Source organism: Saimiri boliviensis, chromosome 4, assembly GCF_048565385.1.
Source record: "Saimiri boliviensis isolate mSaiBol1 chromosome 4, mSaiBol1.pri, whole genome shotgun sequence".
NCBI lineage: Eukaryota > Metazoa > Chordata > Mammalia > Primates > Cebidae > Saimiri > Saimiri boliviensis.
The window spans coordinates 39,972,914-39,995,382 of NC_133452.1; the positions used below are offsets into that span (position 1 = coordinate 39,972,914).

The following is a 22,469-nucleotide window of genomic DNA, read 5'->3' on the forward strand; positions in this document are numbered from 1 at the left end:
TACTTATTATCTGGGGGCTGGAGACTTCAAAGCATTTCTAACAGAAGGATACTGTAAGCCAATGCAGTGGGAGCTGACAGACTTATGCTCTTCTCTTAAGGTATTTATGGGAGGATGATTTGAGCAAGCACAGAAGCAAAAAAAGACTGACAGGGTGTACAGCCACTGGGACGGGTCACACCAGAGAGGTTCTTCTCCCTCGGTTACTTCCAGGATCTCAGGCCTGAGGCCTGCTTTCCACAGGAACTGGATGCAAGGTACTACAACTCCTTTATCAGGAGGAGAGGCTCTTGCTCCAAGCCTGCCATACAGTGTCTGCCCTTTCAGGCAGGGACGCCTCCGCCTGGGTCTTTGGTTCTTGTCCTGGTCTGACTGTTTTCCCATGTACTGCTGCTGTTCTATGATTGCTCTAGGCATTCCTCCTACTACAAACTACGATATGGTTATATGGAAGGATTATATAAATCAGCACTAAATGTGTCAGTACAGCTCCGATTACAATACCTATATGATTATGTAGAAAGATTATATAGAACTAAGTATGCTAGATATAAGTATTAAGTATGATTATATAAGCTAGATATATGTAAGCAGTAAGTTATACTTCAGGCACTAATTCTATAAACTAATATATGATTATATATGCAGAATTATATAAAGGAAATAGCTGAGTAATAACACTATAATCTAAGATATTCTTCAGGCACTAATTGTGCTTGGGGTCTGGACAGTTCTCCTTCCTCGGTGCCCATGGCGGGTGTTACCCACAGTTGCCTTATGAACAAGAGGTTGGCTTTTGGGTGTCTAGGAGTGGAGAGTTAAGTTGCCAGGAATCAGTACCAGTCTGTTGACATCTATCTTATTCCTTCTTCTCAGCCATGCCTGAGTGTCCTCCAGTCCAGAAACCTCCTTTCCAAAGAATAGGCCTTCAGTCTTTTCCCAGGGTGGGTGAGACACAGTGGCCCAGCTACATGGAATGAAGATTGCTCCTTAAACAGACGTTAGACCCACGCTCCTGGCTCTAGTGCTCTCCTTGGCTCCCGCCATGTCCACATTTAGAAGCGGCTGGAGGCACTAGCTGCTGGAGATTCTGTTGTATAAATCAGGCTGGTTCTCTGCTTTTCTACCATTAGTTTGGTTTTCTTGGGTCTCTTAAATCCTTTACCACTGGGCCATCTGCTTCCCAGCTTCCGAAATTTTATTGATGGTATCACTTTTACTCTTTCCTTATCATTTAGAGTTTCTGCTTTCTTGAAAAATAACTGTACTGTTATTTTAGAAAGGATTGGGGGGAGCGGTTAGAGTTATATACATGTTCCATCTGCCATATTTGAACAAAAGTCCCCTATTCTGCTTATTTTAGTCACTGTTAGGTTAAGAACGTAAATCTAATCATGTAACTCACCTGCTTAAAATCCTTTAAATATTCTCTTGTTTTTCAAGACAAATTAAATTCTTAACAAGACCCCAGAGTCTCCCAGTTCAGTATCAAGCTGACTTTTCCACCTGTTTGCCACCCCCTCTTTCCCCCACCGATTATCCCTGTTCCAGACCACCACCTCCATCCACCCTCAGTTCACCCAGTATTCCAAGCTCTTTCTCAATTCTGAGTCATTGTGAGTTTTATTTCCTCTGCCTGGAATCATCTTCCCTGACTCTTCACTAGGGTAACTGCCCTTCACTTCAACTAATAAGATTTTCATCACACACTAATTCAATGTCCATGTGCCTTACTAAAGTGTATGTGCCAGTAAGGCCTAGATCTTTTCTACTTTATTCACCACCATACTCCCATTCCCGGCTTCTGCCTAGATGCTCAATAAATATTTATAAAGTTAGAATTTAACCAAAGTGTGCATTCAGATCAGCTGTCACTGAAGTCATCTCCCTTACTTATGCTATTCTGCTGCATCTTTTCTTGCTTACTTAAGGTGAAGGAGTTAATTGAGCTCACTAATGGGCTTTGGCCAGAGGAGAAGCACTTGTTCTGAAATGTTATAAGCACTGCACTGTTCATAGACTTACTTTTCTCACTGCTGAGTTAGAATGCTGTGGGGGTGGAGTGGGGGGATTAATGGATGTTTATTGAATGAACAAATGCCTCTTGCAGTCAGAAAAAGTAAAATACAGCAAAGGGCTAGTCTGACCTGGGAAGGGCCATATTAAGGAGTATCTATGAATAAGTCAAGACAAAATGCTAACATCAAAATATAAAGATGTGCCGTACTTCTGGGTCAGGAGACATTAAACTGAGAAACATAGGGACAAAATCATAAAATGAACAGCAAGTCAGTTAGATGGGGAGAGAGAATAATAAGACTCTTGGTGCTGAAGGGATTATTTCCATTCTGCTGCAAGGAAAATCATAATATTGACTTTGTAGACTTGTTATAATTACAGATTGTGTATATGGCCTGTTTTACATTTTAGTTTTTTAACAAATAGTATTATATTTAGTTAAGGGGCTACCCAATTCTCATTTTTGTTTCAATTTTTAGAAATTGGCATGATTTTAGACTACAAGAGGAACATATCTGGAAAGGACCACTAAATGCTCCTGGGAAGAAGTGCCAGTAGTACATTTCAGTGGGAACTTGAGAACACCTAGATCTGAAATGACTCACTCTACTTCCTTTCCTACTGATTGCAACTCCACAGCAGATTCAAACACCCAGTGCAAAGAGATTCGTTAGCTTAGATTGGGTCTTGGTGCCCACCAAAAAAAGGGTATTTTCCTGACTGTGCTGTAAGGAAGAGAAGTGGATTTGTAAAACCTGGAGCAAGGTTCTCCCTATCTTAGGCTGCTACCTACTGTGCAGAGGACACCACTGGGTGAAGCCACCATCATCTTGTCTGACCAGAAGACAAATCCTTTAACCAAGGCATTGGGGAATAAGAAGGAAAGAGAATACATTGAAGTCAGATAGCTGTAAGAATCACTTCAAAGTGGAAATGGCAACACATCTCAAGAAACTCAGAGAAGCATACTGTCAACACTGGAAGTTCCGGTTCACTCAGATTTCTCTGAGAAGGACAGAGAACTGCTGATAATCATATCCCAAAAGACCTGAGAATGTGTGTTCACAAAAGATATGATTGAACTTTATCAAGAACAAATGGGGATTAGTTAACGGATATAAAAATACAGTTAGACAGAAGGATTAAGTTGTAGTTTTCTGTTCAATAGTACAGTAGAGTGACTATAGTTAATAATAATTCCTTTTATATTTCAAAATAGCTCAAAGAGAAGATTGGAAATGTTCCCAACACAAAGAAATGATCAATGTTTGAGGTGATGGATATTTCAATTACTCTGGTTTGATCATTACACATTGTATTCATGTATCAAACCATCACATGTACCCCATAAATACATACAACTATTATGAATCAAAAAAATGTTTAAGAGCAAATGAAAGCCTCAATAAATGGGTTGAGAATCTTTTTATTTTTCCCTCAATTACTTTTTGTTTCTAAAAATAGTTTATTTGTCATGTGTTGTTCAGAATGTAACAAAAACTGGTACCCCATCTCTGAATTCCTGGGCATATTATTCATCATTGTTTTCATTGTGCTGATTTTTGGGGCACATTTTAGCCTTCTTTGTGCTAATTATCCCCTTTCTATTGCCCTCTTTTTAATTTTTAATTTTTATTTCTGTAGAGACAGAGTCTTGCTTTATTGTCCAGACTGGTCTTGAAATCCTAACTTCAAATGATCCTCCTGCTTCAGCCTCACAAAGTGCCTTCTTTTTTTTTTTTTTTTTTTTTTGAGACGGAGTTTCGCTCTTGTTACCCAGGCTGGAGTGCAATGGCGCGATCTCGGCTCACCGCAACCTCCGCCTCCTGGGTTCAGGCAATTCTCCTGCCTCAGCCTCCTGAGTAGCTGGGATTACAGGCGTGTGCCACCATGCCCAGCTAATGTTTTGTATTTTTAGTAGAGACGGGGTTTCACCATGTTGACCAGGATGGTCTCGATCTCTCGACCTCGTGATCCACCTGCCTCGGCCTCCCAAAGTGCTGGGATTACAGGCTTGAGCCACCGCGCCCGGCACAAAGTGCCTTCTTTAAAAAAATTATATGTGTGCACGGGGAGACCACCTTTTCTACAACTGTGTTTTTTCAGGCTTGTGATAATAAATAAGATTAACTAATGCAAGTGTTCATACTGACTTTACACATGACTTTAAAGTTATGTTCATACCTAACTTTACACTTATATAAAGTTCATACTGATTTTACACTTTATACTGAAATCCTTGTTTGTGATGGCTATGCTCTTAGACTACAACTCGAATTGGGAGATGAAAGTTTTTCAGAGACCTGAACTGTGGAAGAATGACCTTCATTTTTGAGACCTATTTTCACTGAGTAAAGATTCTAGTTAGTAGTATAATTTTTCCTCTACATTTTAATTAAATTTTTGGTGATTTTTGTTTTTCTGTTTGCTTCCTGCTTACTGGGACTCTAATTATGTGTATGTTAGTGTGATTCATATTGTTCCACATGTCACTGTGCTCTGCTTACTATTTTCTGGGTTTTTTTTTTCTTTTTTTTTGTCTCTCTATACTTTATTTTGAATAGATTATGTTGCTAAGTTTTCAAGTTCACTAACCTTGTATTTTTGCAGTGTCTAATGTACTGTTCACCCCCTCTAGTATCTTTTTCATTTCATATTTTGTGTTTTTCATCTTTAGGGGCTACATTCCATTTTTTTTTTTTTTTACACTTTAAATTTCCTCATGATTCTACTATCTGTGACATATTTATAATAGATATTTTAACATCATTTTCTGCAAATTTCATCATCTGTCATTCCTTTTGTTTCTGATTTCTTTTGTAACTGATTTTTTCTTATGATTGTGAGTTGCATTTTCTTTCTTCATATCAAGTGAGCTTTGATGGGATGCTAAATGTTGTGAATTTTATGTTGTTGACTGCTGGATTTTGTATTTGAAAATACTCTGGTTATTTTCTGGAGAGCAATCAAGTTTCTTTTGGAGTAGCTTATTGCTTTTGAGATGTGTTTTTAAGCTCTTTTAAGTTGTGTCTAGAGTAGTCATTATTCTAAATTTGAAATGAAGGCCCTTCAAGCTTCGTATCTCCAATGAGATCTCGCTACTTGGATTGTGAGTATTTAATTCCTGGTTCTGTGAACTCTGGGAATTTTGTCTTACAAGTTGTAAGTAAGTATTCCTTTCTTGAAAGCTGTTTTTGTCTGGCCTTATGGAGTATTCATTCTATGTAAAAACACTTTGGAATTCAGGTAAAAATTCAAGTGTTCCATACTTAGATTTCTGGAGATTTTATCCATGTACCTACAATTTTTGGGTAATCTGCCCCATGAATTCTAGTTGGTTAATCTTTTTATGTCTTCAACCTTGGTCTACTCAACTCAGAATAATTGTTAGACTGGGTTTTTTTAATCTACACTATAAAGAATTGCCTCTGGACAGAAAATACAGGGGATGGTAGGTAACATCAATATTTTCACTTCAGAAATTCACAGTTCTGTGTGGCCAGTTCTCCAATATTAAAAAATAGTTTTTCCCCTGTTGTCCAACATGATGACTATAGTTAATAACAATGTATCATATTCTTCAAAATTACTAAGTGAGTAGTGTTTTCACCATTAAATAATGACAAGTTTGTTAGCTTGATTTAGCCATTTTACAAAGTACACATATTCAAAACATCATGTTATACTCAATTTTAATTTAAATATACATTTAAATTAAAAATAAATAATAAAAGATAGTTGTTCTTTATAGCTTTCCATTATTTAAATACCTATGGCTAGAGGTTAAGGCTAGAGGTTAATTGTGGACTGTATTACTCCCTCATAAAAGAAGTAGACTGACATATATTTACTTTTCATGTTACCATTATATATTTCTTTGTATTAATATTGAAGGAGCTTATGTGAAAAAAATTACCATGGCATATTATCAAATTTTAAAATATATTTGTAGATAATGCTTGTCTTTGGGGAACAGGGTGGGAGTGTGAAAGTAGGAAGGGAGATGAGTTACACAATTAGGTGTGTGGTTTCTTAAGGGAAAGAATAATCATAATGCTTGGCACACAATCAGCTTCCTAAATGCTGTTGGTCAATGAACAAAGGAAGGAAAAATTAGATGAATAAAAAGGAAAGCTGTATACATAAAAGTAGAATTCTTTTGTCAAATGATATAAAAATATTTTCAAGATCTCGTTACATACTGCCCTTCTGCTTTTTAGAAAAATGGCACCAATTTATATTACTATCAGTCATAAAAGCATTTCTGTGCAGGCCTGCCAACATTATGCTAAATTATCTTTATGTCTCTAAGAATTGATGAACTGCAAACATTCAAAACCATTAATTTGTACACTAGATGTTCAAAATTCTATGTCAATTTTCTAGCTAAAATTAGGAGCTATTAGTAAGAGATTTTGCCTGGGAAGAAAAGTTATTTACACAATTATCCCAAGAAAAGTTATTTATGCAATTAACCCATTAACCATTTCTGTATTCAGTGTTTTCTTCAAATCTGTTGTAAAATTCCAGATGACTACATTGTTTATTAACCTGTGATTAGGCTTTTGATCTTTTAACATGAACCATTTATTGGCCATGTTATATAATTTTGTCCTGATCTGAGGTCATTAAAATGCCTTCAGAAATAATATCAAAATATTTTATATGTTTATAAAAATGTAGGCAAATTAATAATTTTAAATATAATATAAAAAGAAAGTTGAAGGTTTTCTGAAAATAGGGCAGTCTACATAAACTAAAAATCTGTCATATAAAAATACATAGAAATGATGGATAAAAGAGAGTGTATATAATTTAAAAATATATAGCTATCTTAACAAACAAGTGAGGGAAATATCCAGAGGACAAAAATGTAAAGAGAACCGTATACAACAAGATTAAGTATGAGTTGATACTTCAGCCTTCTGAGAGGGGCATGTGAATCTTGATAAACTAGAGGCTTGGAAATTAACTGAGCATAATTTCATGCTGAGATAGCATGTAAGGAACTGGGTCTAAAGAAAGATAAGCAATTGAAGTTATATACATACATAGAGAAGAGTAGACTAAAAATTATATGTCCCTAGCACAGGTAGGTGATGGGGAAAACTTTTAGTCTTAGCCAGGGATTTAGTTGAAAAAAATCAAGAGACAAAAACATTTCTTATAAACTTATAATGATGAACCCAATCACACAGTTTTCAGGTTTGAATTTTCATCATCTCTGTAGTCTGGTAACTGCATCTCTGCAGTCTGGTAACTGCATAAATTAACACAAATTTTATTACTGGATTAATGATAATCCTGTGGTATATCAAATTAGATCACATAGTATTCTCACTATAAAATCCTGGGAAGATAAGTTTACAATCTAAAATTCTAAAATGCACAGAAACAATGCCCTGTAAAAAAGTCATCAGGGGGAAAAATGATAGGATTAAACCCCAAGAATAACTTAAAGAATAAGGCTATCAGCCACAAACTATAAAATGATTATGTTTAAATCATTAAAGTTGTATAAACTAAACAAACAAGAATATGAGAAAGGTATAAGTCACCATGAAAGTTACCAGGTAATTTTAAAAACAAACAAAAAAAAGAATTTGTAGAAAATAAATTCATAGTCACTAGATTTTTAAAAAATATTGAATAGATAAATGTAATTATATTTAGAAATGCAATTAGTGAATTTATAAATTATACTGAGAAGATCATCCAGAAAACAATACAATATAAAAAATAGATGATGTGGCTGGGCATGGTGGCATGTGCCTGTAGTCCCAGCTACTCAGGAGGCTGAGGCTGGAGGATCTCTTGAGTCCAGGAGTTCTGGGCTGTAGTGTGCTATGCTGATCGGATGTCCACACTAAGTTCGGCATCACTATGGTGACCTCCTGGGAGCAGGGGACCACCAGGTTGCCTAAGGAGGGGTAAACCAGCCCAGGTTGGAAACAGAGTAGGTCAAAACTCCCATGCTGATCAGTAGTGGGATTACACCTGTGAATAGCCTGCACTCCATGCTGATCAGTAGTGGGATTGCACCTGTACTCCAGCCTGGGTAACATAGTGAGACCCCATCTCTTTTGAATAACTATGTTAATTTTTTTAATATGAAAAAGTAAAAAATAATAAAAATAAATAAATAGATAATATGAAAGAAAAATGAAAGGACATGAAAGATAGAATGAGAAAGTTCAACATACAAATAACTGGTTTTTCATGAAAAGACATTAGAGAAAATAGAAGAGAGGCAAATTTTATAAATGCTGTAAAATAGTGGTTTCCAGAATTTAATGAAGATAGAACCCAAGATTCGTAAGTCAAATCAAGTAATCAACAGGCTAGAAATATTACAAATACACTTAGATAAATGACTGACTATCAAAGAGAAGACATTAAGCAATGAGGCAAAATAAAGACTTATAACAGCATCAACAGCAGTGAGAAGACAGTGATATAACACATTGGAAATATTTAGAGAAAATAACTAGATTTTATACCCAGATAAACTATCATTCAAATGTCAGGTTAAAATGAATGGCTATTAAGATAAATAAAACATGAGGGAAATTACAAATGGAGCTGAATGAATTATTAAGAAAGGTACTACAGGGAAGAGAACATTAGTTTCAGGAAGAAATGAGATGCAAGAAATAGGAAAGAACTTTTTACATGTTGATAAATCTTATAAACAAGAGATTAAGTGTATGAAATAATATACATGATGACTGAATTATAGCTATAAAAACAAAAGAATATTACAATGCTGCCAGAATATTAGTATGTAAGGTGGGAGGTGCATCAATAGAGTTCAATCATTCTACAGAACCCCAAAACAGAGTAATTTTAAAAAATATTTTTAAGTTTCTTTTTAAATTTACATAAAGCAAATTCAGTCTGTTATGAACTGTAAGTTATAAAAATTATTATTTTATTTCTTAAAGACAGAGTCTCATTCTGTCACCACAGGCACAGTGGTGTGATCATAGCTCACCACCATCTTGAACACTTGTGCTCAAGCAATTCTCCCATCTCAGCCTCCCGAGTATCAGGGACTACAAGCATGCACCACCACACCTGGTTTGTTGTACATTCTGAGTTTTGACAAATGTGTGTAGTCATGTAATTACACCACCATCAAGATACAGAACTTTTCATTGCCCCTAGATTCCATTGTAATTCTTATTGTAGCCTGTCCCTCCCCTCATTCCTAACCATAAACATCCACTGATTTAACAGATCAGCATTCCTGTAGTTTTGTCTTTTCTGGATTGCCATATAAGTGGAATCATACAGATTGTACCCTTCTTAGTCTAGCTTATTTCACTTAACATATGCAAATGAGATTTAGCCACTGTATTGATAACATCAATACTTCAGTAGATTTGATTCCTGAACAGTAATCTTTGTCGAGTTATTCCAGCATCTGGTCATCTCAGAGTTGGTATCTGTAGATGACCTGTTCCTTTACTTGGTTAGATTTTTGTTCATAATTTGCATTTTATCACAGGCATTTTGAATATTATATTGTGAATCTCTGGGTCCTGTTAAAATCCTGTGGAGAATGTTGACTGATGTCAGCAGTCAGTCAACATTCAGACTGAAAGTTCCATCTTAGGCTATAGTTTCACTGTCAGTTCATTTCTCAAAGCTGTGCTATGCTGTGAGTCCACCCTGTGCATGGACCAGTCTACGAATTTGTCACTGTTTTAGATCATAGTTACATCCTCAAAGCCTTTGCTGTGCTTCTTGGGTATGTTTTGTACATGCACAGATAAGCTATAAGTGGGGGCTTGTGTCAGAAATTTTGGTGTAACTAGAGAGTTCTCTTTCCCAGCTCTCTCATTTGAGGGATTTCCCCCACATTCTCTGACTCCTAAAGTTCTCTTTTCTCAATTCCTCTTACCAGAAAAATGGTTCTGCTAAGCTTCTGCTATCATAATTACATGTTCAATTTCCTTTTAATCTTTTAATTTATGTAGGAGTTTAAATATATTTCCTAACATTGACCTAAATCCAATGAACTCCACTTGGTCATAATATTTTATGCCAGTAATGCTTTGTTAAATTCTATATGTTAATATTTTCTTTACAATTTCTGCATGGTATGATTTTATTTTTATCCCTTCCCAAATCTCATATCTAACTGTAATTCCCAGTTTTCGAGGAGGGACCTGGTGTGAGGTAATTGCATCAAGGGAGTGGACTTCCCACTAGCTGTTCTTGTGACAGTGAGTTCTCATGAGAGCTCGGTGTTTAAAAGTGTGTAGCACCTCCAGCTTTGCTCTCTTCCTCCATCTTCAGACATGTAAGATGTGCTTTCTTCCCCTTTGCCTCCCACCATAATTGTAAGTTTCCTGAGACCTACCCCTAGTCATATTTCCGGTACAGCCTGCAGAACTGCGAGTCAGTTAAACCTCTTTTCTTTATAAATGATGTCTTCTGTAGTTCATTACAGCCATGAGAGAACAGACTAATACACTGCACTAATAGTTTCTCTCTCTCTCTCTCTCTCTCTCTCTCTGTCTTTCTCTGTCTCAGTTATCTTTGTCAGCTTTTGGTGTTATCATTGCTAAGGTGATTTTGTAGATGAAGTTAGACACTGTGATGATTAATTTTATGTGTCAACTAGGCTAGGTTATGGTGCCTAGACATTTGGTCAAATATCAATATAGATTTCTTTTTAGATATGATTAAAATTTAAACCAGTCATAGACTTTGAGTAAAGCATATTACCTTTCTATAATGTGTGTGGGTCTCATCCAATCAGCTGAAGGCCTTAATGAAAAAACACTGACTGTGCACAGTGGCTCATGCCTGTAATCACAGAGCTTTGGGAAGCCAAGGTAGAAGGGTCACTCAAGCCCAGGAGTTGGAGACCAGCCTGGGCAACCAACTGAGACCTTGTCTCTACAAAAAATAAGCAAAAGTAGCTGTGTGTAGTGATACACACCTGTGGTACCAGCTATTTGGGGGTGCTGAGGTGGGAGATTCTCTTGGGCCCAGGAGATTGAGGCTGCAGTGAGCCAAGATTGTGCCACTTCATGCCAGCCTGGACCACAGAGCAAGACTCTGTCTCAAAAAAGAAACAAAGAAAAACAACAACAACACTGAAGTCCCCCAAAAGAAAAAGAATTCTGCCTTCAGATTGAGATATTAGATATGCGTCTCTGGCCTGCAAACCTGCCCTGCAAAATTCAGACTTGTCATCCCCCACAACTGTGTGAGCCAATTCCTTAAAATAAATCTCTCTGCCTTTCTCTTTGATTATTTTTCTATCTACTGAGGCATTTATTTAATGTTTGACATTGACTAAATAATTTTCTCTCTCTATTCTTCCACTCCCAGACTCATTCGATTCAAATAATACCTTCAACATAAATTGAGTCCTTAAATCAAAATGTCGAAGAAGTGGATCTTGTTGATATATACTTAAGCACAATAAACTTTTGTTGTATATTTCAGTCATTTTTATTTTATTTCATTTTTTCATGTTATTAAAATGTGTGTGAAATGGACAGCTTACTAGTACAACTGCTTAATGTACTGCTTCTCAAAAAAAAGGAAGATTTTTCCTCTAGAGATTTTTGGAGGATTTCCAATTCCTAGTGACTTTAAAAATCCCACTTTTAGAAACTAGTTACTCTACAGGTGTGCTATATGTCAATTTCCTTCTCTTTGCAAACAATGAAAACAACAGCTTCTCTTTATGCTACCCAAATTTGTACAGGTCTAATGCTCTCAGACCAAGTGACTCTTTTAGCACAGGATACAATATTTATATATTCAGTATCACATTTTCACAGATGTTTGGTAAACACATAATATGTGCCAGGAGCTATGCTACACATGAAATATAAATATTATTCTTACTTTTGAAACACATAGCATCTACTAATGGGACAAGTAAGTAAAGAGAAGTGAGTAAAGAGAAAATTTCAATACAAAGTTGTGATTTTGACCAGTTATTAACTTATTACTTCTCAGCTCCAAACCCATTCTTTCATCGCCTGTTGATGAAAGAACACTGAAACTTTCTCTTGCCAGCAGGCATTGTCAGTAGAGGGCGCTAGAGGGACACTACAGGAGGAAGAGACGTCTTCCCGGTTCCGGTGTTTTATTTCCAGCATTCTTGCTCTTTCAGCACTGGACTGGCATTCAGGACACACAGTGGCGTTCAGTCAGGGAGTATCAGCAGCACCACTGTAGGAGTCTTGCAGTGGTTCCAAAAGTGCTTCAGGAGGCTTTCCGGTAGTGAGAAACTGCAGAACCTCCCAAGGCAGTTTCCAGGGGGAGTGCTGTAACCATCTTAGCAGGCTCTCCAGGGGAAATTCAGTGTCATCTCATTCTCTGAGCAGCAGCTTCTGGATGAGCTCTGCAGTTACCCCAGCTAGCTTCATATAAATATGTTCAATGGCACACTGCTGCAGGGAGATTCTGGTGAGTTCTGTGGGTGCCCAAAGAGTTCAACAAAACCTCTTACAGGTGACGCTGGTGGTTTTCTGGTGATTGCAGTCAGTTACCAGCCAGCTTCTTCCCAGCCAGTTCATCAGCAGCCCAGCAGGGAGTTCCCCAGAAAATCTCATCAGCATCCCAGAATGCCGTGTCCTGCCTACTAGCTGAGCCTATCAGCATCTCAGCAGGAGACTTAAAACTTTTGAGTATCAGCCTGCAGATTGTGGACCAACCCTGGCCTGGGAAACCCAGTAAACTTCTCCACCATTTGGAAGACAGCAACCACTCCAAACAACTCTGAGTCCCAGTGTTGGGGAGGGCCTCCTTCCTTGGGTAACCTAAAGTCTTGTGGCATTCTTTAAAATTTATTTTTATTCCCTTTTTGTAATTTTCTCTGTAGATAATGATTCTTTATAGTAAACATTCTCTTCTCAAATTACTGTGTGGTTTCTGTCTCCTTATTGGACCATAACTGATACAAGCACTATTTATTATATCTTAACCATAGATAAATGGATTTACCCTAAATTGATAGTACATAGAACATTACAAAGTATAACGAAGTGCCAAAATACCTGTATTTAGGTGCTTTTCCTCCTTGCTTAATAATGCGTATTACACCTTAAATAATCACAGGTTTTTCTAATCTCCTTGCTTCCTCAGTGACCACTATTAATCTTCCTTTTATCTGAAAAAAAATATATACCTGAGAGATTCATCTTTTATGTCGCCTAAAAATGAATGTTGAATAAATAGTAAGTGTATCATACCAGTCTGAAATAATTTTCTCCAGCCCAAACTGAAATGCATTATAAATTTAACTCCACATTTAATCATCCACTTGTCTTGGGAATTAAATTTGTGAAAAACTGGTATTAATCAGCAAATGCTCCACTTCACTACCTCATCAATGCCGAAATTTCAGAATCAAACTTCTTTGTGGAAACACATTGATCTGTAGAAGAAGCCAGGTGAGTATGACTGGATTAAACGTTTTAAAAATATTAATCATGGAACAGTATCTTACATTTTATGAAAGCAAGTTTTCATTGACTTTAGGGGGTGTATTATTCCTATTCCTTTTTTAAGGAGTTGCAAATAGAGTTCTGAGGCAATATATTCCAGAATGCAGTTCAGTAACCAGCAGCGGTCTACTGGGATCATACTATGGAAAACACACAATAGGAAAAGAAAGATGAATCCAGGTCCTTCCCTTAAGGAGTTTCTATCTAGCAGAGAAGAGATTCATGTAGATGACAAGCAGAATTTAGGACAGACTGAATGAGTAATAAATAAAGAGTATGGCAGCCATGAGCAAGTGCCTTCCTACACTCCAGCTGCAGGGAGTGTAACTGAACAAGGTTCCCTGATGACAGGCATCACATTTTTATACTGAAACCAAGCTTCCTGTAGACTGCTCCCAGCCAATGACTGAGAGTGGCAGCCATATCAGGGCAGCCTGTTTCTGGAAGAAGTCAGGCTCCTCTGATGAAAGGCTGGTTTGAGGATTTACCACCAGCCTTGCTGAACTTTCTTGATAACTACACTGCACTCAGCTTCCTTCCCTCTTCTCTCTTCTTCACTCAGGGTCGTACCTGCATCATAGTCTGATAGTTCCCCCAGCATCCCTTGGCTGTCTTCATTTTCTCTCCCACACATTTCCTCAGACATCATTGTTGCAGTTTAATTACATCCTAGCTGCTCTGCCTCCTAGAGGATCCAGATGTACACATATAGGTACAAGCAACATGTATGAAGATATAAAAAGAAATACTAATTTTGAATATCTATCTCAAAGGAAGTCTCTTTTACTCTGAATCTTGAAGAGTTGAAATTCAGTAGGAGAAAATGCAGGACAAAGGCAGGCTGGCCTGTAGGATAGCAAATGGCATGGTGAGAGCAAGCAGCCAAACATGTCCAGTGTCAAGTGCATGCCAGAATATAATGGGAGACAAAAGTTCCAAAACAGAAGGGGCCAGGAAGAAGCTCTCAAATGCTACACCACAAAATTTAGTTTATTCTTAATCATTTCAGCATTTTGAATGAGAAAGTAGAAAAAATGCATATCTCAGACAAGAGGCTTTTTGACTGTAAGTAGAAAACCCAATTCAAGTGGTTTCTAAGCAGATTTTATTGGCTCACAATCCAATAAATCAAGAGGTAATGTAGGCATTTAGGTGGGTAGATCAGTTTAATTATGTCATCCAAGAGCCCACTGTTTCTTATCTCTGCTCTTCACTTTGTACAATATTAACTTCTTTTCAAGGTGTAAATATGGTTCCTAGTAATGTTAGGTGCTGTATACTTCCTTGTTTAAGTATAAGACATAAGAGAAAATCTCAGACATGCACTAAAGAAAAAGCAAGCAGCTCTCTGAAGTCTGCCGCAAGCTTTCCTGGCCTTTTCATTTCTTAAAATTGGGTTACATACCCATTCCTTAACCAATGAATGGCAAGAATTTGGTGTTGCTATTAGATCAATGAGAATCAGACCAGCCAACTTTTCCTTGAGCCAATGGACTGTTTGGGGATATGAACAGATAAAGACTCAATTTGGGATCTATTAGAAGAAAGTTAGGCTGACTCTTTCAAGACAATCAACAGTGTTCACTGTGTCAGCTGAAGAATGATGAGGTTTGTAAATTTAGAAAGGAGAGCTTTAGTTCTCATAAAGGGCTGCAGCCCGCGGGTGGCCATTCTGACAGGCTGGGAAGTATAGCCTCTGGTCAAAAGCTGGAAACAGACATTTGAGAGGGGGCAAAGGGAACAGGAGTTTATGCTGTGTGGGGTAGGCACATATCTTCAATATAAGTATATTCAATAAACTATGAGAGGAGTCATGAATCCTTATGAACGAAGTGTGTGCATATGCAATTGAGCTTCACGCCTCTTCATGGGTCCCATCTACAAAAAAATGACAGCATTAGCGTGATCTGAGAGTAGAGCTTCTGGCTCTCTGATGTCAAAAGGTGAAACAGAGGACATCAAAACCCTCATCGCACATCTCTGTAGACTGGCCAGAACCACTGTATAGCTGGTGGTCTCTTATCAGGAAGATGTGTTGGTCAGTTGTTTTGTTGAAACTGCAAAGGGCATCAGTGATAGAGTCTTTTAAGAGGACTTGCTTCTGTTTCACCCTTAGTGATGCAAGCCTAACGGTAGTTAGTGAAGGAAGGGATATAACAAGGGGTCTAACCTCCCATCCCAGTGTGCCTGGGAACTCAGTTTTCAAAGTTTCTCTGGGGTCCTCTTGGCCAAGATGGGGGGTCCATTAAGTCAGTGGGTGACTTAGAATTTTATTTTTATTTCTCAATTGTAATGGTAGAGGACATTTTAGGAAGATACTTTGGGGTTTCTTTTGGAAGAAGGATTGAAGAGTAAAAAAACAAGGTGACTACTTACACAGAAATGCAGCAGTCACAAGAAGTGATAACTATTGTTACAAGTAGTGACAATGAGATGAATGAATGAACGAATGGGAAAGAAACCTTAACTTTTTTGGAAAAACAAGAAGGGCATAGAAGTAGAAAAATGTGATATCAAGGAATTCAAAAGAGGAAAGAATTTTGTAGAGGAGTGAGACAGGATAGCAGGGTTTAAGCCCAGGACTTGGCGTTGTAGGGGCCAAGAAAAAACAGCCCCTTTGCCCCTGAAGGTACACTAAAAAAGTCAACTCAAGGAAGGCAGATTAGTTGAAGAAGAGGCATCCAAAATTTATTAACGTGTATGCAGGAGAACCACAACATGATTACATATCAGTCTATAGGTTTCAAAGCTTATATACCACCCTGAAAAAACTGGTTACAGGAACAGGAAGAAGGGGAATTCTGTTAAGGGGCAATAGGATTACTAGGGCATATTAGGCAGTTCTCACACTGCTATAAAGGTACTACCTGAGACTGGGTAATTTATAATGAAAAGAGGTTTGACTCTCAGTGCCATATAGCTGGGACAGCCTCAGGAAACTTACAATCATGGTGGAAGGTGATGGAGAAACAGGGGCCTTCTTTACAAGGTGGCAGGAGAGAGAAATGCAAGCAGGGAAAACGCCAGATGCTTATAAAACCATCAGATCTTGTCAGAACTCACTATCGCGAGGAAGCATGGGGGAAACAGCCCTCATGATCCAATCGCCTCCCTCCCTCAACACGTGGGGATACTTACACCTGTAATCCTAGCCTTTTGGGAGGCCGAGGTGAGTGGATCACCTGAGGTCAGGAGTTCAAGACCAGCCTGACCATCATGGTGATACCCCACCTTTAAAAAAAGAAAAAACCACGTGGGGATAATTTGAGATGAGATTTGGATGAGGACACAGAGCCAAACCATATCAGACGGAAAATGAATGAATCTGGGAACAGAAATTAACCTGTAAATAGTTCACTTTGGAATCTGAATAATCTTGGGAGGCAGACATTATCTTGTGAAGGATCTGTTCAGGTGTGTTTACATTTTTGGTCCTACCAAGAGGGGAAGAAAACAAACCACTATTCTCCTTGATGGATCCGGATCTCAAACAGATAAAGGAGCTTCAGATTCATCCTGTGTTTTGGGAGAGATGATTAGAGGTTAGGTAGGGAAGGTCAGACCTTGAGGCTGCTTCGGTTCAGCATGTAGAAGTGCCATATTTTGGAATATTGTTTTCTGAGCCCCAGTGGCATCAAGTCAACTTGGAATTGGCTCCTGCCTTTAACTTCAGCTATATTTTCTTGGAAAAGGTACTCCTGTGGACTTAGGCTCTAATCTAGACTGGTTAAGCACTGTTGAACTTTGGCACCAAACAGGATGGAATTCACACATATTCCACCTATTAGCTATCTTACCCTGGGCTCCCAAAGCCTTGGTTTCATCAGGAGCTAAAGATCATATTCTCTGTACTTATCCATTACCAATTATTGTTTGTGTGCCTGTATGCTTTTGATACTAGCAAACACGTTATTATACACTGTAAAGTCAAAATATAAGATTGTGATACATGCTGCTAAAAAATGCTTCATATGGTAATTAAATGTGATATTTCTAAAGAATTTAGTGTTGCTTGACAGAGAATAAGGTACAAATAAGTGACAGTTATGATTTCTGTCATCAAAACTCAGAAATTCATGGCTTTGGTGGTTAGGACACCTTGAACAACCCTTGAGAACCAGGTTCATTGCAGTATAATAAATAGCAAGAAAAATGGTAGATGATAAATGAGGTAGATGGAATAAGAAATCTCTGCTATGAAATTGAGTCTGTGGGGCCCATGGCAGGAGCAGTTGTGTCTCCCCACTTCTGCTTCTATTTTTGTTCAGGACAGAGAAGTAGGGATTAAAAACTATAATAGCCCCACCTTAGTTATCAGGTCTGCATTTTCCTTTCCGGTTATGAAATCTTTCATTTGGTTATATTGAAAAGGTTCTTTCTCTTTCTGCAATCACTTCCTTTAAGAGATGTTCCTGGATTAACTCTGTCAACTTTTTAAGTGATCATTGCAATAGAAGAACTTCCTCCTGTGTCTCCATGTAATCTTGACCACATGTGAAAAGCAGTAATTGCATAGATGTATACAATTATACCATTGAAATTGTATGTATAAAATTATACATAGAGATGCAAAACACCAGCATTCTCTCTACCCGTAACCAGGCATCCCCAAACTTTTTACACAGGGGGGTAGTTCACTGTCCCTCAGACCGTTGGAGGGCTGCCACATACTGTGCTCCTCTCACTGACCACCAATGAAAGAGGTGCCCCTTCCTGAAGTGTAGTGGGGGGCCGGATAAATGGCCTCAGGGGGCTGCATGCAGCCCACGGGCTGTAGTTTGGGGACACCTGCTTAAGACATTCAAAGCTGCTGGTATGGTCGGATATGATTCAACTAAAGGCAATGAAGAAAGTAACACTGAAAAGGCACAGGGAAGGGGAGCCAGAGTGGGCATGCTCTGGAGTCAGGAGTTACTCAGATAGCTCTTGAGTCCTAAAAGCACAGAAAGAAGGCCAGGTGTAAGTGGCTCACACCTGTAATCTCAGTGCTTTGGGAGGTCGAGGAGAGAGGATCGCTTGAGCCCAAGAGTTTGAGACCAGCCTGGGCAATATGGTGAGACTCCGTCTTTACTAAAACAAACAAACAGACAAAAGAGCCCAGAGTAGTGGCGTGTGCCGGTAGTCCCAGCTACTTGGAAGGCTGAGGTGGGAAGACTGCTTGAGCCTGGGAGGTTAACACTGCACCAGCTAGCATTTGTCTCAGCTGTGTTAGTGCCACTGCACTATAGTCTGGGCAAGAAAGCAAGGCCCTATCTCAAACAAACAAACAAACAAAAGCCAGAGGATGGGCAGAGAAAGAAGGGAGAGAAAGAGGGGACTTTCCTGCCCCAAGGAACTGGATTCATGGGCCAGGCCAGAGAGACACCTGGAAGGGACTCAAGAAATACCTGACTTCCATCTCACCCATGTTCTGTGTGGCCTCTCACAGGCCCAGCTTTTAGACTCTCTTTCAGCTGTGAAAGCCTCTGGCTAAAATTTTTTTCAAAATGAAATAATTTTGTTATCTGCAAACCATGGAGAGTTAATGTTACTGGTTTCAGTAGTCACTGAGGCAGCATGCTGTGAATCAGGCTCAATTTGGAGAGTAGCATCTTAGAGGGCTGAAAAAAGAGAAGAAAAGGAGGCATAATAAAAATATTAAAATGTAAATAGTACCTAAAACCAATTGGTTAGTATTGTACACCTAATGTATAGTGCATTTCTATTTTCAAATAATTGACCAGCCCAAAATAGCTGAAAAGATCAAGAGTTAGTATAGGGGTCCATACCAAATTCAAGACCTTCAGCTTTCCTGTAAGCGCCACTAGCAGATGATCTAACAAACCCACCAATTCACCAATTCATCATCACAGGAACATTTATGGAGTACTGGCCATCCACCAAGCCTCTAAGAAAAGATTTGTGTTTACCATCATGAATCAGCCAGGCATTCTCTGCTTGCATTGAGCTTACCATCTGGAAGACTTAAATTTCAAGATGTATGATATAATACAGATTAACATTTAAATTTCAAAACTGGCATCATTACTTTATAAAATATTTGTTTTAAGAAAGTTGTTGTCTAGTGGGAGGCAGATTATGATTGTACAGAGATAATTAATTTGTGGCATATTGCCTAGATCTTCAAATACAAGGCAATTCTATGCTTAATCCTGGAGGAACAGTGATTTGTTAGGATTAAACCCTTTCGCAGTTTACACCACAAGCTTGATCCCAGAGGCAACATAATTGGGCAGGGAGAAAGGTGAAGACTAAACGCTGCGGGTAGATTTCAAACATCTCTATCATCCTATCAATAAAAATATTTCCTAAGTGGAAAGCAGTGTATCCTTAACTCTGTTTTTTAAATTTTATTTTTGCAGTGGAGAAGGGGCACGGGGATCCGGAAAACATCATTTCCAAATTCAAGGTATTACCTTCACCAAATCGCACCCTCGTGCCCACTCTTTCGTTCGCCCGTTTCAAATCAACAGAAGTCAACTGTTGAGGGGCTCTGATAACAGCAGCTGGGAAGAAGCCGAGCATGCTCAGTAGCTGGGGCCGCTTTCTGAGCACATAGCAAGCTTCGGTTTGCACCAACACCGGCGAGCACTTGTCTCGAGGAGCTGCCGGGCTCGTGCACAGCTGATGCCTGTTCCTGGAAAGCTGATCTTCTCTGCCCAGAAACATGCGGCTCTCGCACGGTCAGCTGCAGCGGCGCAGCAGCAGAGGCACCGGGAGTCCTCCGGCTGCGGCCGCTCTGCCCGCTCAGCGCTCGCACGCGCCTCCCGCTCCTCGTGCCCACGCTTCAGCCCGGTCCTTCCAGCAGCTGCTGGATGAATGAGCAGAAAGGACAGGATTGTGCTTAGTCGTGAAGGGCGCGTAGATGCCACAAAGTAGGTGTGTCACGGAAGAAAGTGCTTAGGGAAGATTCTTGCAGGAGCTCTCTATTTATCGCTTTGCATCACTTCTTGGGACCCTGGCGTTCCCTGCTCTCCACCTGCGGAAGATAGTTACGGTAGTAACAGAGCTGGTTCAATGCTTTCACCTCCGGTAAGCAGAGCATCTTTGCATGCTTTTCTTTTTGCAGTGCATATCCGCTTTGAAATGTACAGCTGGGAAAGGTCTTTAAACCAGCCTTGCTCTCACGCTACTAGTTTGTTCTTCAGACTGGAGAAGAGGACTTTTTGGGTGATTTTAAAAAATCTTTTCAGGTTGGGATTAAAGACAAGCAATAGTGCTCTTACTAAGCTGTCTGTCTTGACTCTAAAATTTACTTGGTAGAATTTTGCCTTGAGCCTAATATTTAAGTCTCAATTTGCAAGATGAAGTTAAGAGTACTTTGTTTTCTATTTTTAAAAATAATTACTGGGATATCCTTGAAAAAGGTACTTTATGCCTGTCGGTAAATTGATACCATAATTGATAGCCTTTTTGAGACTATTATAATTTCAGTTACAGCCAGGAGAGAAAAAGTAATAATACTGAAATTCACATCAACCTTGGTCAGCATCGAACTTAGGCTGACTAGAGGAAATAGTCACACTATGATTATCTGGTTATTTGTTAAGAAATCACAGCACAACCCCAAACGTGTTCAGGGTTTACTCTTGAAATAAATAGGAGACACAGATTTAAACAAAAATTTAAAATTAGCACTCTTCATCTTTGGGTGCTGAGCAGGATGACTTCTCCAATCAAGTATTGGTTTAAAAGTAAAGAAACATTTTCAAACATTTGCAAAATAACATTTCTGATGGAAATTGTGGAAAATCAACATCTTCATATGGCTCCTCATATAGAAGAAAAAAGTGTAGAGAGGGGTCTGTAAAACATGAATCCAAGAGCAGCTGCATAAACATATTTAACTCCATGCCACCAAAGAAAACCTGTCCAAAATGTCATCTAATCATAGCTACAATTTCCATTGCTATTTATTTGGCTAGTAGTGTTAAGAGAAAGCACTTTTCGAAGTAAATCTCCAGTTAATAATAGTAGGTCTATAAGTATTGTCTAACGTTTAGTAATTGTAATCAAATGGGACAGAAAAATGTCATCTTCCTAGGTTGATATTAGACTTGCTTCATGCTTAAATATACACTTATTTAAAACAACTCAATAATAATAACTGTATTCTTTCTGAGGCATCAAAGGATTTTTTCTTATCAAAACTAAAATAAAATGAGTACAAATCTTGCAGTGAGGCAGAGGAAGGAGAAAAACAAGGAAATATTTGTTGAGTGGTGACTATTTGAAAAAAGTTGTAATTTCTGGACAGTTGATTGCTTTTAAAGCCTTTTTGTAAACATAATTTAGCATTTGTGATGCATTCCCTGGCAGGCCCATTTAACCATGAATAAGTTACAGTATCTTTATAGGCAAACTGTAAGATATGTTCGAAATGTGCCTTATAACTGGTAGTCCAAGTCTTCACTGATGTACTTACTGTTTTCCATAGCTTTTCATGGGAGATCGTCACAGGTCTATGAAGGCAACCTGAAATTCAAGCAGGTGCATAAGGCAGGGGAGGTATGTTTCAGCCCTGAAAAGAGTTAATTAAAGATTATTGGAACCAGTCAGGAAATTCTAACAAAGCTAGAAGAAGGAGGCAAACCTGAGGACACATCCTCCAGTAAGAAAGGGTGGGTGGTCAAGCTTGTATAGGGCTAGAAATTCCTATTTCTAGTTTGTCCTGTAGGGACTAGAACACACATACATTCAGTCAACAAGCTTTTTTCTGCAAAGGGACAAAGTTCTCTGAAGTCTGATTACTTGCCCAGAATCTTGGAAAAACCCATTTCTTCCTTTTCTAAGTGTCAGCACCCCAGCGTGATTAGTAACACTCTACTTCCTGAGTCCTCAGTGGACTCAGGGAAAGACAAAAGCTGTCTGGGGTCTCTGATGTTCGTAGTTTGACGTCTGATCTTTGCCTGTTCATGCTGCTAGCGGCTCGGGTCCCACCCAGGTATCCCTCAGTGAAATTACGTAACA

At 38.7% G+C, this 22,469-nt stretch overlaps 1 protein-coding gene and 1 pseudogene across 1 annotated transcript in view; one reads left to right on the top strand and one right to left on the bottom strand.

Annotated features, from left to right (window-relative positions):
* LOC101029048 (UDP-GalNAc:beta-1,3-N-acetylgalactosaminyltransferase 2-like) overlaps positions 1–20,168 on the bottom strand; it is a 37,478-nt pseudogene extending 17,310 nt beyond the window's left edge.
* A 220-nt stretch (positions 20,169–20,388) lies between these two features.
* Positions 20,389–22,469, top strand: part of ARHGAP18 (Rho GTPase activating protein 18) — a 230,945-nt gene continuing 228,864 nt past the window's right edge. The window contains exon 1 of the mRNA XM_074397482.1: positions 20,389–20,531. The gene's annotated coding sequence lies outside the window, so the exon portion shown is untranslated. The remainder of the gene's footprint in view (positions 20,532–22,469) is intronic.